Source organism: Chrysemys picta, chromosome 2 (genome assembly GCF_011386835.1).
Source record: "Chrysemys picta bellii isolate R12L10 chromosome 2, ASM1138683v2, whole genome shotgun sequence".
NCBI classification, from domain to species: Eukaryota; Metazoa; Chordata; order Testudines; family Emydidae; genus Chrysemys; species Chrysemys picta.
Window position 1 is genome coordinate 154,768,183 of NC_088792.1, and position 13,983 is coordinate 154,782,165.

Consider the following 13,983-nt stretch of genomic DNA (forward strand, 5'->3'; position numbering starts at 1 on the left):
TGCTTCATTCACAACCTGCTAAGTGATTTCACAGAGCCGGCACCTATGCTTAGCACAAAGGGAAGAACAACCATATATATATTGCTGTTAAGCAGATTTGTCACAAATTCTATTTCCACTACAACATCAGGACACCGAGAACAGTCTCTTTTCCTTGAAAGAAAAGGGAGAGGGGGAGAAATGCCATGTGTTGAAAGGGTCTACCTAGGCACATTTGTATCTTATTTATGGCACTGCATTTCCCATTGTAGACTCCCACTTAACCAGTGCCAATGGTTTCTGTTGTTTGTTTGTGCTTCAATATGGACTGGAATAGCAATGTTTGGAGGCAGATTCAAAGCTTGCTTTTAAGTAACAGGATTTTGGTGGTAGAGGGAGGAGCCAATTTGTAAGTTCAGAACTTCCTCTGCATATACCAGAAGAAGAATGACATGTGATTGAGCCACCGGACTGGAACTCAGGAGACCTGGGCTCAGTTCCTGACTCGGTGTGGTGCTCAGATACTAGTTATGGGAGCTACATAAGAACCAAAGTAGAAAGAGTTGGGGTTTGGGCTCATTTCTAGTTCTGCTTGTAACATTAGTGGGAACCACCAATGGTGCTGTTCCAGATGTTCTTGCTAGTTATGTTTATCTCAATGCATATCAATTAGATCTTGGGGAAAACATCATCATCAATTGTGATGACCTTAGATTCTAATCATATTAGCCAGTAAAGCCTGTTCTTCTTCAGTATCTCTCCAGGAAACATACCCTGAAGTTCTGTGTGCCACTCTCTGCCTTAATTCTCCAGTCCATGCCTATGGTCTGTTGATACTCCATATATTAATAAGATTAGCTAGTATGTATGTGCCTTGTTCGCCTGCCACATGCTGTAGGATGCAAATTCCCCTGAAGACTGAGAAAACTAATGGTGAATAGAATGTCTGTCTGATTTTTATGACTGATAGTACCATAAGGAATATACCTTTGACTTCTTATCTAATCTTTGGCTGCAATGTGGAATTGCATTCCTGGGGCTGAACACAATTGTTTTTAAATATGAAATGATCAGTAAACAATTAAAAACAATCAATCGTCAGGTAGAAAAATGGTGGTGTACACACAGCTTCTCCAACAGATAAACTGGTGAGTCACAGACTGCATATATGTACACTACAGTAATTGCTGCAATGGGTAAAAATGCTCTCCTGTTAGCGTAATAACTCCACCTCACACAAGAGGTGGTAGCTATGTCGGTGGGAGACCAGCACTTAGGTCACTGGATTATTCACACCCTTGAGCGATGTAAGTCATACCGAAGTAAACTGTAGTGTAGACATAGCCAGAGAAGTTAAGGCCCTAATCTTGCCAAGATTTAAGCATGTGTTTCACTTTACCCACTCTTTATTAATGGCCTTACTCAGATTGCCTAAAGTTAAGCACATGCCTAAGTCTTTGTAAAGATGAAGATCTAAGTGGGCAAAGAGCCAGTTAGTGGTAGAGCAGAGGGTAAGACCCCCAGTAGTCCTGACTCATTGCTAGACATTATCTCTAATTCTGATATGCACACATGCAAACCAACTGTTAGCTTGCAATGATTTATTATGCTCTTGAACTAGAAGAGATAGCTCAGGAGATTTGATATTGACTGCCTTTGTTACCACAGAGGTGGAAGCAGCTGTAAATAGAGAGTTCAGAACACCTGGGAATTTGCACACTTCATGGATTTGATTTTCATTTGGACTGAAGGTCCTTTACACCAGTCTGGCTCTGCAAAGGGGCCATAAAGTAGCTGTGGAGAACACAAAAAGGGGACAGATTTGAAAGGATTTATCATACCAAACAAACAAACTTGGAGAACCTCAAATAGATCAATAAAACATTAGGATTTAAGAGGCATCTTTGTAATCTCTTGCTACGGACCTCTGTCCCTTTGTATTACTCCTGATGTTTTGTTTCGTGATAATGGGATCTTTGCAAATAGGCAAAGACATTGTTTCACTAAAAGCAAAGAAGGAAACCAAACTGGTTGTGTCATTTTGTTTGACTAGAATGGCTAATATACTTTCCTGACAGAGTGAAGTTTTCCAGTTGCATTAGGCTGCCTATGATGGGCACTGTGTCCAAGAGGGGGGACTTACTGGTCCTTAACTTCCTCCACTTTGGAGTTTGTCCTGTTAAAGGGACTTTTTCCCAGCAGCTGGGTGCCCCTTTAATCTGACAGAACCAAGCAGTTATCGCTGAATCCATTTTGCAACTGGCTGCTGTGTCTTTCTCTTCTTGCTGGTAGGTGCCTGTTGTCTTTCCTTTCTTATTGCTAAGGAGATGGCTGTTACACAAGTGTTTGATATCTTTGTGTGTGTAAATAGGCTAAATGCCAGAAGATGGCATTTAATATATAGTATAGTTCTTGGTAGGCTTGCAGAGAAAATAGCACCGCTGCCTTGTGAACATTTTAAGGGTTCTGGAATTTTTAATTCTGATGCAGAAACAAGAATTTTCCTTTTTTTTTTTTTTTTTTTTTTATCATGAAACCTTAAGAAAAAGAGAGACACACCCTCTGCCACACTTAAACTTGGGTTTCCCACATCCCATGTGAATGCCCGAACACCAGCTTCCTCCCATCCGCCATACGTGCACACATGCTCACTACACTCGAAAGTCTCATCCTGCACCTGAGAAAGTTTCCCTGCAAAATTTTCATCACCACAAATACCTTTCTGCAAAATGCTTCATTTGAGGGAAAAACATGTCTTTGTCACCGATGGCAGTTCCTGGGTTTTGTACGCCCAATAAAACTTGTGCGCTGCAAATGGCTCCTTTTGGCAGCTCTTTACATCAGTTATTTGCAATGGCACCTCCTTATCTAAACATCATTGGGAGTGACTAATTATAACAGTGTGCATTTTTTGGATGAAGCAACGGCTCTGTTTGTAGTTCCTAATACATCAGTGTCATCTCTGGGTGCCCTGCCAACTGAAAATACAAAAGGTCAGGATGAACAAGAAAATACAGTAAATATGCTACAGCCATTTCTGATAACCGCACTTCAGAGAACAATGAGTCCCAGTGACACATACGCTCTCGCTTTCCTAATCACTGTTTTTAAGCAGCAGTGCCACTTGGATATGCACTTTTGTTATGGCTAGAGACATACAGATTATATGGTGCTGTTGCCATTATTGTGCACCAGCAGGTATTACAAGCAAGTTTATCCACTTACCCGACATAGTATTTTTCACACTTAAGGGATTTGATTTTCATTACACTAAAGCCTCTGTACACCACTCTGGCAGTGCAAAGGGGCCTTAAAGTAGGTATCCGTTACTTTCACGGTCACGGTTTCAAGGCTAACTTTACTTTTACTCCCCCTCCATGGTCCACTCTGAGTGGTCAGTCAGGTCTCAGGAGCTCTGCTATCACTCGTCTCTGGGTAGGGGCCCTTGTCCCACTGCTTTCTGACACTGCACAGCCCCCTACCATACTCTGTGATATGTCCGACAAGCCAGTTTACTGGCCAGTGCCTATGAGTTTCTTTCTCTACGAGGCTATGGATCATGTAATGCCAACAACTAGAAGTGACCACACAGCTGTCTTAGCAGTATATTTATTCTTAAGATAAAAGCATTACAAGAAAAACAGATTTAAAAAAAGAGATTTCCATGCACACTACATATGCCAGGAAACACACATCAGTTTTAGGAGCTCTAGTAAGCCCAAGTCCTTCCAACCCTTGGGCAGGATAGGGCCCCCCTTGGACAAAAGTTCATGTCCATTTGCTGGATCAGAACGAAGGCCTGTTAATTTAAACTCTCCTTTGTATAACAAAAGCCCTTTATTTGTCTATTTGGTCGCTGGAAAATGCAGTTTGAATCAGTATACGGCGGCTACCCCAGGAGGTTGTACCTCTCTGGAGTTATTTACTGTTTCAGATACTAGCATTAATTACCCCCACATACAAACACACTGTTTCTAGTTCCGGGAGGAGCTGTGGTATACCTCCCCCAAAGCAATATAATTCATAAATTTAATACAGTGGTCCCCAAAGATATTGCATGGGATTGCAGTACAGGTCTGTCGCATCTTACGCGCATTTAACATGCGCGAATTCAGCTTTACGCGGTCGCCAAAAAAAAAAAGAGAGAAAAATAACAATTTAAATACTGTTCCTGTAGTGTGGGTGATTCCACCTGCCATTACACTCAATGTAATTTTGACTATACGCGGTTTTCGCTTTACGTGCTGACCGCGGAACGTAACCCCAGCGTAAGATGAGCCAGACCTGTATCTATCACAATCACATTAAGGTCCTTTTACGCCAGGGCCGGCTCCAAGTTTTTTGCGGTCCCAAGCAAAAAAATTGTCCCGCACCCCCCCTTCCCCGCCCCAACTCCGCCCCTTCCCTGCCCCATTCCAACCCCTTCCCCAAATCCCTGGGCCCGCCTCCTCTCCCGGGTGCGCCGCATTTCCCCTCCTACCCCTCCCTCCCAGGCTTGTCTGGGAGGGAGGGGGGGAGGGAGGGGGGAGAAGCGGAGCGGCGGCGCGCTTGGGGGAGGAAGCGGAGGTGAGCTGGGGGAGGGGAGTGGTTCCCCTGCCCCCCCGGGTTACTTCCTGCGGCCCTCCCCGCGCCCCCCACTGCCGCAGCTCACCTCCGCTCTGCCTGTTCCCCTGAGCACACTGCCGCCGCTCCACTCTCCCCCCCTCCCTCCCAGGCTTGCCGCAAAACAGCTGATTCGTGCGGCAAGCCTGGGAGGGAGGGGTGAGAAGCGGAGCGGCGGCGCGCTTGGGGGAGCATGCGGCAGTGGAGCGGAGATGAGCTGGGGGGGAACGGTTCCACTGCACGCCCTCCCCCCCCCGGGTTACTTCCTGCGGCCCTCCCTGCGCCCCCCACCGCCGCAGCTCACCTCCGCTCAGGGCCGGCTCCTGGCTTTTTGCTCACCAAGGGGGGGAAAAAAAAAAGGGAGCCGGAGTGCCACCCCTTGGAAAGTGCCACCCCAAGCACATGCTTGGAGTGCTGGTGCCTAGAGCCGGCCCTGTTTTATGCAGAAGGGTGTTGCAGTTTTTTTGCTCTCTGCATAACATCAAGAATGAAATGAGGACAGCTGGGTTACAACTAACTGTGTTTATTAACTTATGCATACAAGACCTCGCTACATATATATATGCTGTTGCTCTGTTAGGATCAAGTGGCTTCTGAGACAGAAGACAGGGAGGCCCACTAGAGAGAAGGGTCCCAAATAATTTAAAGGGACACGACTAATTTTTTTTTCTGAATTGTTGGGTTGGGTTGGATTGGCTGCAAACCAAGGTGGTTTTAGTTTTTGTTTTGTTTCCCCCTGATTTCCCAGAGCTGTCAGTGAACTGAAAGATCAGGTATTTGTCCAGCTCTAGTTGACAATACTGGAATCTAGCTCTGAGATTTCTGCTTCTCAGTTCTTTGTCCGCATTCCCTCCCCAGTTGTATCCATTGTCCCATTCCCTAGTTTAGCTCAAAAGAGTGAATTTAAGATGTTCTTAAAGACTACAATGCCCTTGTGAAGTTCAATTTCTACCTTTTTTATTTTTCTCCTGGCAGATATTTTCTATTCATACAGCTCCACTACCCTGCTCCTTTTTCTTTCTTATAACCCACAAGTATTCAGAATCTAACCTCTATTTGGGAAGAACAACTGGGTTACTTTGGTGAACAACATCAATGCTATTTTTTAAAAAAATGCTCTCTGAATGTGTCACTCAGACCCCGTTTCAAAGACCGAACTTTGATGTCTTTCTTATCTGCTCAATCCACCCCCCACTTAGCTCAAGGAGCCAAAAGTTCAAATCCATTCTTGAAATAACTTTTTCTCCCCCTACTGCCAGAGCTGTTTTTTTATTTTGAGGGTGTGTGGTGGGGGGGAGTTGTTTCCTCACTTCCCCCCCACCCCCGGATTCTGAAAGGTTTTTCTCTGGCATGTAAACAATTATCTAGAGAAATGTGGCAGTGTGTTCTCATAGGAAAGGCAAAGAATTGAGTGTCTTCAGTCCTAGTATAAATAAATGAGTTTCATATGAAGATTTGAGCAATCAGATTTGCATAATGAACATTTTATGCCACATTATAGGCACCTGGTTTACAAATTCACTGAGCATTTCACCACTGTTATCAGCCATTATAGGAGAAAGTTAACCATTCAGAAGAGAATATTTTGTGAAGCAATATAAATGGGATTTATTTATTGTGTTTTTTAACAGATTTTCACGAAGCATCTCTTCCTTCACTGAGGGTTCTTTCTACGGACCGATCTCCGATTTCTTAGGATTTGTATCCGAGCCTCTTCTAAGGTTACTGTACCTCAGGCAGTATGAGAGGCAGTTTGGCTTTATGGATAGGATATCAGGATATGCGACATCTGTGCCTGGCTCTGTTTCCCCTCCCATTCGTTGTCTATTTACATTGTAAGCTCTTCAGTATAGAGATAGGTTCTTATGTGTAGTATGGCATGTAGCAAAAAAGGGTTTTGATCTCGGTGCCACAAGGCACTATATAGGGGAAGATTTTCAAAGGCAGAAATGGGAGGTAGGTGCCTTTACTCCCATGGGCCTCAAGTGAGGGCTGGGCACCTTACTGTTCTCTGAAAATCTCTCCAATAATATACTATTTAGTCACTCAATCAAAATATCAGGTTTTATTAAATACAAGGTAGTTGTCCATTCCCGGAAGGGCCAATTAACTTGTATCTGACCTGAGTCCCAGTACCTTAACTACATAAACATCCTCCTTTCCATAGTCTCTCTTCACTTAACATGTAGCAAATATCAGTGTTGTCTCTCTCTCCTCCTTATGCTTCACTCAGTAAATCAATAGCTGCTGCAGAGATGCATTCCATTATCTCTGCAGTTCCGTTCTATAGCTTTTGATATATGGTGTTTGCTACTGTGATTCATGTTGTCATAATGTCTGTTCATGAAGCTTTCAAATTTGGGGCCTTTGCAGAATAGGCATTTACAAATTACAATGCAGGATGATGCAATAGTGGATACTTGAATTTTCAAATAAATGTGGTCACTTTACTACAGAGATCTTTGAAGGATAGTAGCCTCCTGCCCATGAATGCACTCATTTCAAAACAATTAAAGGCCAAGGTTTTCAGAAATGTGTAGTTACGTTGGATGTCTGTCTATCTGTCAACACCCTTAACGAGGTCTAATTGTCAGAAAGCGCCGAGCCTGCACTCTGACCATTTAAGGCATTTCAAGCTCATCATCCAAATCACTAGTGGATTGCAACTGCTTTGGAGGACATAATTCAAAATGATCTGGACAAATTGGAGAAATGGTCTGAGTTAAACAGGATGAAGTTTAACAAAGACAAATGCAAAGTGCTCCACTTAGGGGAAAAAAAATCAGGTTCACACATACAGAATAGGAAGAGACTGTCTAGGAAGGAGTACGGCAGAAAGGGATCTAGGGGTTATAGTGGACCACAAGCTAAATATGAGTCAACAGTGTGATGCTGTTGCAAAAAAAGCAAACATGATTCTGGGATGTATTAACAGGTGTTGTTCTTGTGAGCAAGACACGAGAAGTCATTCTTCCGCTCTACTCTGCTCTGGTTAGGCCTCAGCTGGAGTATTGTGTCCAGTTCTGGGCACCGCATTTCAAGAAAGATGTGGAGAAATTGGAAAGGATCCAGAGAAGAGCAACAAGAATGATTAAAGGTCTTGAGAACATGACCTATGAAGGAAGGCTGAAAGAATTGGGTTTGTTTAGTTTGGAAAAGAGATGCCTGAGAGGGGACGATAGCAGTTTTCAGGTATCTAAAAGGGTGTCATAAGGAGGAGGGAGAAAACTTGTTCACCTTAGCCTCTAAGGATAGAACAAGAATCAATGGGCTTAAACTGCAGCAAGGGAGGTCTAGGTTGGACATTAGGAAAAAGTTCCTAACTGTCAGGGTGGTTAAACACTGGAATAAATTGCCTAGGGAGGTTGTGGAATCTCCATCTCTGGAGATATTTAAGAGTAGGTTAGATAAATGTCTATCAGGGATGGTCTAGACAGTATTTGGTCCTGCCATGCGGGCAGGGGACTGGACTCGATGACCTCTCGAGGTCCCTTCCAGTCCTAGAATCTATGAATCTTTGGAAAACCTTGGCCTTAGCACCAGCACCTGTTTAATTGTCGGAATTGATCGGCACTGCATTGTTTGCATTCACCAGATCTGATCTCATGGTTTTGTATTCGGTCTCCTTATATTCCTTATATTCAGAAGCACGGTGCAATAAATTTTAGAGCACCAGATCTGTATGCTGACCCGTGATACTCCATCACCTGGGAATAGTAGCATTTTAATTATACGTTAGGACCATTCTAGGACATTTCCCTCCTCCTCTACAGGCAACCTCCTTTTCATCTCCTGCAAAACTGTACATCACTCACACAACTGCTTGTGAGAGAGCTGCTACGAAGAGCTATGCCAGTAGCAGCAGAGGGTGTGACAAGCCTTCCTGCCAGGTATCAATATAGAACAACCCACTATGGTGCTCTGTGCCAGCATTCACAATTCTGATGTTTCATGCTTTTCTTACTAAGGACCATATAAAAATGGGTTGTTTTTAATCTTTTGTAAAGTAGTCTTCATGATATAGAAGAGATTGAACTTTTCATGTAGTGAATAATTTAAATTAAATTTGCTGGACAATGGCACACCTTGTGCCTCTCTAGCCCCCAGACTTTGTTTGGTGTCTCCTAAAATCCTGACCTATATTACACAGTCATAGAAGAGGTTACTGACTTAGTATTGTCAGGCAGTATGCTCTAATGGTTAAATGGGCCCTGATTTTGCAATAGAATGCAGGCGGGCTTTTACATCAGCAAAGGCTTCCACTGAAGTTGGTGGGTCTCTGTGATAGTTTAAGGGCCTGCACATATAGGTCCTGTTGTAGGACTGGAGCCAAGACTGGAATCTGGGGGCTGCCTTCTGGCAGCGGGTAGTTGTGTGGATTTAGACAAATCCCTTAATCTTGTGGTGACTCACTTCATTTGTCTATAAACTGGGTATGACCATTTTTATCTACTGTAATGTTCTGTTGAGGGAGTATATGTACCCTTGGTTTCTACCCTATGATAGGTCAGCCATAGTTAAGTGTGTGTGCTATCAGCTCTAATGAATGGCCCACAGAAGCCAAAAAATCATATTGTTATGGCAGCCAAATGAGATCTGGCACCCACCTGACATTTATTTGACATAGCATCTGCCTGCCTGTTTGGAAGAGGAGGTTCCAGTTTTATTCCTGGTGATGACATGAAATCTTTTGCCTTGGAATCACTACACTATCCAGTACGGGTGATGAAAGGCTCAGTTAATTAATGTTTCTCAGCCAATTGGACTCCTCGGTCAAGAGTGCTGAGCTATTCAAAACCATCAGTTCCCATTATCTTGAATTCCTTTTTTAGCTTTGAAAATTTAGTTGCTCTAAACCACAAAGTCACATAGGTTATTTTAAAACTTGACCCAATCTGCTACTATTTTTAGCAAAGTGAATCAACTTGCCCCAGTCCCAGTTTGCACATCTATGATTCTCAGCACTTTTTAGATGACCTAGATTGCATGTTTCATTATCAGGAAAATGAGTAATCATGTGGAAGTTAGAAACTAAAAGGCTACTTAAGTTAATAATTCAAAACCTTGCTGTGAATTTGTACAGTGAATAACTGCTTGAACAGTTGAAATGCTATAGGCCAGATCCTCAGCTGATGTCAATCAGCTTAGCACTGTTGAGTAAAGCTGGTTGGAAAATTTTAATCAAAACAGTTTTCCGTTGGAAAATGCTATTTCGGTGAAACCGAATTAGTTTGCCACATTGTTACAATTTCAATGAAATGTTAGTCTTAAAAAAGACTGGAATTTGTTAACGTCAAAACATCCCATTTTGACATTTCCAGAAAGAATAATTTTGATTTTATTCAAAACAATTTCACTTCAACATTTATCTAAAAAAAGTTGGAGTCAAAATCAAAATGAAATTTTTGGATTTACCTCAAACTTATCTTTTTGGGGTTTTTTGAGTTTAATTTATGAAAAAAGAATCAGAAGTTTGGCTTTTCATCTCAATTCAGGGTGACTTAGAAAATCTCCATTTTTCATGGGATGGAAAATCTGTTCTCTGATCAGCTCTACAATTGAGTTCAACAAAGCTATACTGATTGATGCCATCTAAGGATCTTTTCTTATGTTCTTTCATTGCCATCAAATGGTGGAACAGAAATTTGACATTCCTTGCAGCATTTTGATAGACGTTGTGAATAGGCAACATTTAAATCAGTCTGGCAATGTTCTAGGTTTTGGGGATTAAGTCACAATGAAAGTCACCTGGTGGGGAGAGTGTGTGACTTGAAGAAGCTTGTGTTTGCTGTGGGCATAGTAAGATGATGATGAGTGTGGCATGAATAGCTAGAAAGAGCTGACTCTGGCTGAAGCCTCTAGAAGAGATGGTGACCTTTGTATGGTACGATGAAGCTTTTTATTGTTCTGTTCCCTGTAACCTGAATGTAATACTGTTGTATAGAGCTGGTGCTCGGCACCTTGGCACTGGAATATTGCAAGGCTCGGGCAGTTGTCACTATACCAAGTCTAGTTCCCTCTAAATCTGATAGATTTCTGAATGGGAAAGTATATTCATGAATTAGTTTCCCTAATGCCTTCTGAATCTTGAGACGGGGTCGGGCGAAAGTGGCAAGCCAAAGGCAACATGCTTTATGGAATGTGCATCTGTGCTTATTTTATTTCAATAAGTGTATCTCAACAAAGGGATGTGGGAAAAGCAGGACAAATTGGAGTATCTAGACCTTTATGTGAATGTGGCAAGCGGTTGAAGCACTTCAATTAAACCAGTGCAACTTTGTGCATGGACATTCACATGAGTTTAAACGTGGTTTATATCACTTTAGCTTTCATTGGTAAATTTACAGTAAGAAGCTTAACTATAATATATTAGTTTAAAACTAGCTTAGAGAGTCTACATACAAATTGTACCACTTTATCTCAACTGATTTAAATTAAGCCAGGCCAACTTCTGTGGGTAGACAAGCTCTTAGAGACTATAAACTATGCTTAATTATTCAATCAGGTGAATTTAAATATATTGTATGCACCTTTCATATTGATGGAATCTGAAAGCTTTTAACACCAGAGACTGACTGCCGAGGTTTAAGAACAGGTGTGTGTCAGGAAAACTTGAAAAACACTGTTGACTATACATAAACCATCACAATTAATGAGTGAATGGAGTATAAATTGTTTGAATTTGATCTTTATTTGAGATCAGACAAGTTTCTTTGGCTCACTACCAGTCCCAACATAACATGGCATCCTTTTATCTCCCAGTCCCCAAACAATTATCTCAGAAGAAATTGTTAACCAGCATTACCAAAAAAAGAGTAAGTTGGTCTTTATTTTAATTTAAAAATTAATTTGATAAAAAGGCATACAGTAGATTTTTTGAGCCTGAGCCTTAAAACTTTCTCTAGATGGTTGCTTCCATTTACAGTCTCTTGAAGAAGATGCTTACCTACATTTTAATACTCCTCTAGCCTGGTTGTAGCAAAGAACGTGATTGCAAACTTCTTCCCGTATCCTATCAGCAACCTCAAACATTGCAGGCAAAGGCTAAACGTCCTAAGAGGGACAAAGTGGGCAGTCTCTAATCAGCACACATGTGGGATTTGGTGGCCATAACCTTCTCTTATAATTCAAACCAGAATTGGCATTTTAGTTTAAGAAAAAAATCAGTGATTTTTTTTTTAGTGGTGCTGAGCACCCTTTATCTTTGAAATTAATGGACCAGCAGATGCCAAGTACCTGAGAGTCAGTCCTTCAGCTTTCATATGCCTTTCACTGTGCTGACTAGAAGCAAAAATGCCAGTACAGAAGCCAGTCGCGCCAATATTTCCGAGTTATTTATCTAACCTCGGGCAATTCTGCAGCCCTCACACACACAACCTGTTCTCGCAAGATTCCCGGTATAATTCTCAGACTAAATGACTTAAGTATTCAAGCTTCCTGGTATCTAATCACATAGTGTGTAGTTTAGAAGGTTAATAGCTGCAGTGTAGTGGGCTAAAATCAGTGCAGGTACTCCAGATCTACACTGATATGAGTTTTGAATCAGATTTAAGATCAAACTTAGAAAAAGGAGCGAGGATGCCATCTTCGTCTTCTGCAGTTAGACAATGGCAGACTGTATACAGTATAATTTTCTTCCCCAATTACCATGGACACCAGATGATTTGTCATATGGTGAATTTATTTACTGTTTTACTATATTCTATTTTTTTTACCTCATTCATTTTTTTGCTATGGAGTTAATTCTCATTAAAACACAATTTTTCGTGTATACTTGTTTTTAAGAAACACAAAATGCATTGACAAATAAGAATATTTTCCCTTCCTATATGGTGCGTGGATTGGTGTATTTTAGCTTTCTGGTTGACAATTGCTTTCTGCTATAAGCTTCAATTCCTCTTTCTCTCATGCGCACAAATAAGAATTATTGGAAAGACAAGCTATACATATATTGCCAAAGTATAAGAAAGAGACTGGTCCCTCAGAGATTTCCCAGAAACAGGTGTGATATGCCTAGGAGTATTATTACTGTGTATTCCTTATCCTGAAGAAGAATGCTATATAGTGCAATACTGATCCTGGATGATGATAATACCTAACTCTTGTATTGAACTTTTCATCAATGATTCCCAAGTGCTTTGCAAAAAAGGTCAGTATCATTTCAACATTTTACAGATGAGAAAACTGAGGCACAGAAAGAAACTTTCAAGGTCTCCCAGCAGGCCTGTGGCAGAGCTGGGAATAGAACTAAAGTCTTCGGAGTCTCAGTTCAGTGCCCCTCTATTTTAGCCCACCCCCTGATTTAACACATTACTGTAAAACATCCCCAAATGTATGGAGCAGTGTTCTTTCACCTCTGGTAGAATACAATCTCCCGCATGCAAAATAATTTTATAGCTCCCTTATGTGATTGCTGCAGAAAAGGGGTTAGTGTGTGTGTTTGTATCTGTCTGTCTATCTACAGAGGTCTAAAAAGGTAGTGCACACTAGTGTGGGAGGAAAATAATCTTTCTGAATTCACTCCTCATCCACCTTAAATCTACCCAATTACATATGCAATCAATAATGCCATACAGAAAATAGGCTCAAGTGGCTGAATTATAGTTTAATGTTCTGTTGCCTGTCTGACAGCAAAGGGAAGGCTAAATCAATGAAGTAGTCAATCCAGCAACAGTATTTATATTTCACTAGCCCAAAGAAACAACATTTACTAACTAGTCATGCAGCCTCTATTGTGAGAACCCCCACAGCCACTTCAGCAATCAAGTGATGTATTGCTGTTAGATAATGAGGCTCTGATTCTGCTCTGAGCTACAAAAGAGTAAATCTGCAGGATGCTATCTCCACTGAAACTATTCTGCATGTGGATGGGTGCCAGCACAAAAAGAACCAGTCCCTGCCTCGAGGGGCTTTTAGTCTAAATAGACAAGACAGACAAAGCGGAAAAGGGGAAGGAGAGACTCCCGGAGCTGAAGTGAGAATGCTGAAGGTCACACAGTAGGTCAGTGGTGGAGTTGGAAATGGAATCCGGGTCTCCGGGGCCATGTTGTCTCCTGGCACATGAGATTAAGACTTGGGCCTTACATTTGTAACTAACATCTACTCTTCCATTCGAATCCCCTAACTTAAGTTTTTGGGGCAAGAGGCCATGTCGATCTCTGGGTTTGTACAATGACCCTATTTCATGTCTCCAAGTGCCTCCACATTATAGCTATTGAATAACGTACCAACCACACGTGTACCCTCCTTCACCTAACTAGTGATAGTTCTAAGAATTTTCTCAAGGTTCCTGAGGTAATGAAATAGCCTCTTCTACCGACTTAGTGAGTCCTATGCTGTTCTGTCATATCCCTTTGCCTCTTCCTGAGCCTTCCTAGACATCCCTAGAGAATCTCTTTGTAG

General features: G+C 41.8%; 1 protein-coding gene across 6 annotated transcripts in view; it reads left to right on the plus strand.

The window, feature by feature from the left end:
• LRRTM4 (leucine rich repeat transmembrane neuronal 4) overlaps positions 1 to 13,983 on the plus strand; it is a 755,436-nt gene that overhangs the window by 29,900 nt on the left and 711,553 nt on the right. For 3 of the 6 annotated variants that reach the window (XM_008168672.4, XM_065584460.1, XM_065584462.1), the window contains exon 3: positions 6,213 to 6,302. The exons of the other annotated variants lie outside the window; for them this stretch is intronic. The gene's annotated coding sequence lies outside the window, so the exon portion shown is untranslated. The remainder of the gene's footprint in view (positions 1 to 6,212; positions 6,303 to 13,983) is intronic. 6 annotated transcript variants of the gene reach the window in all.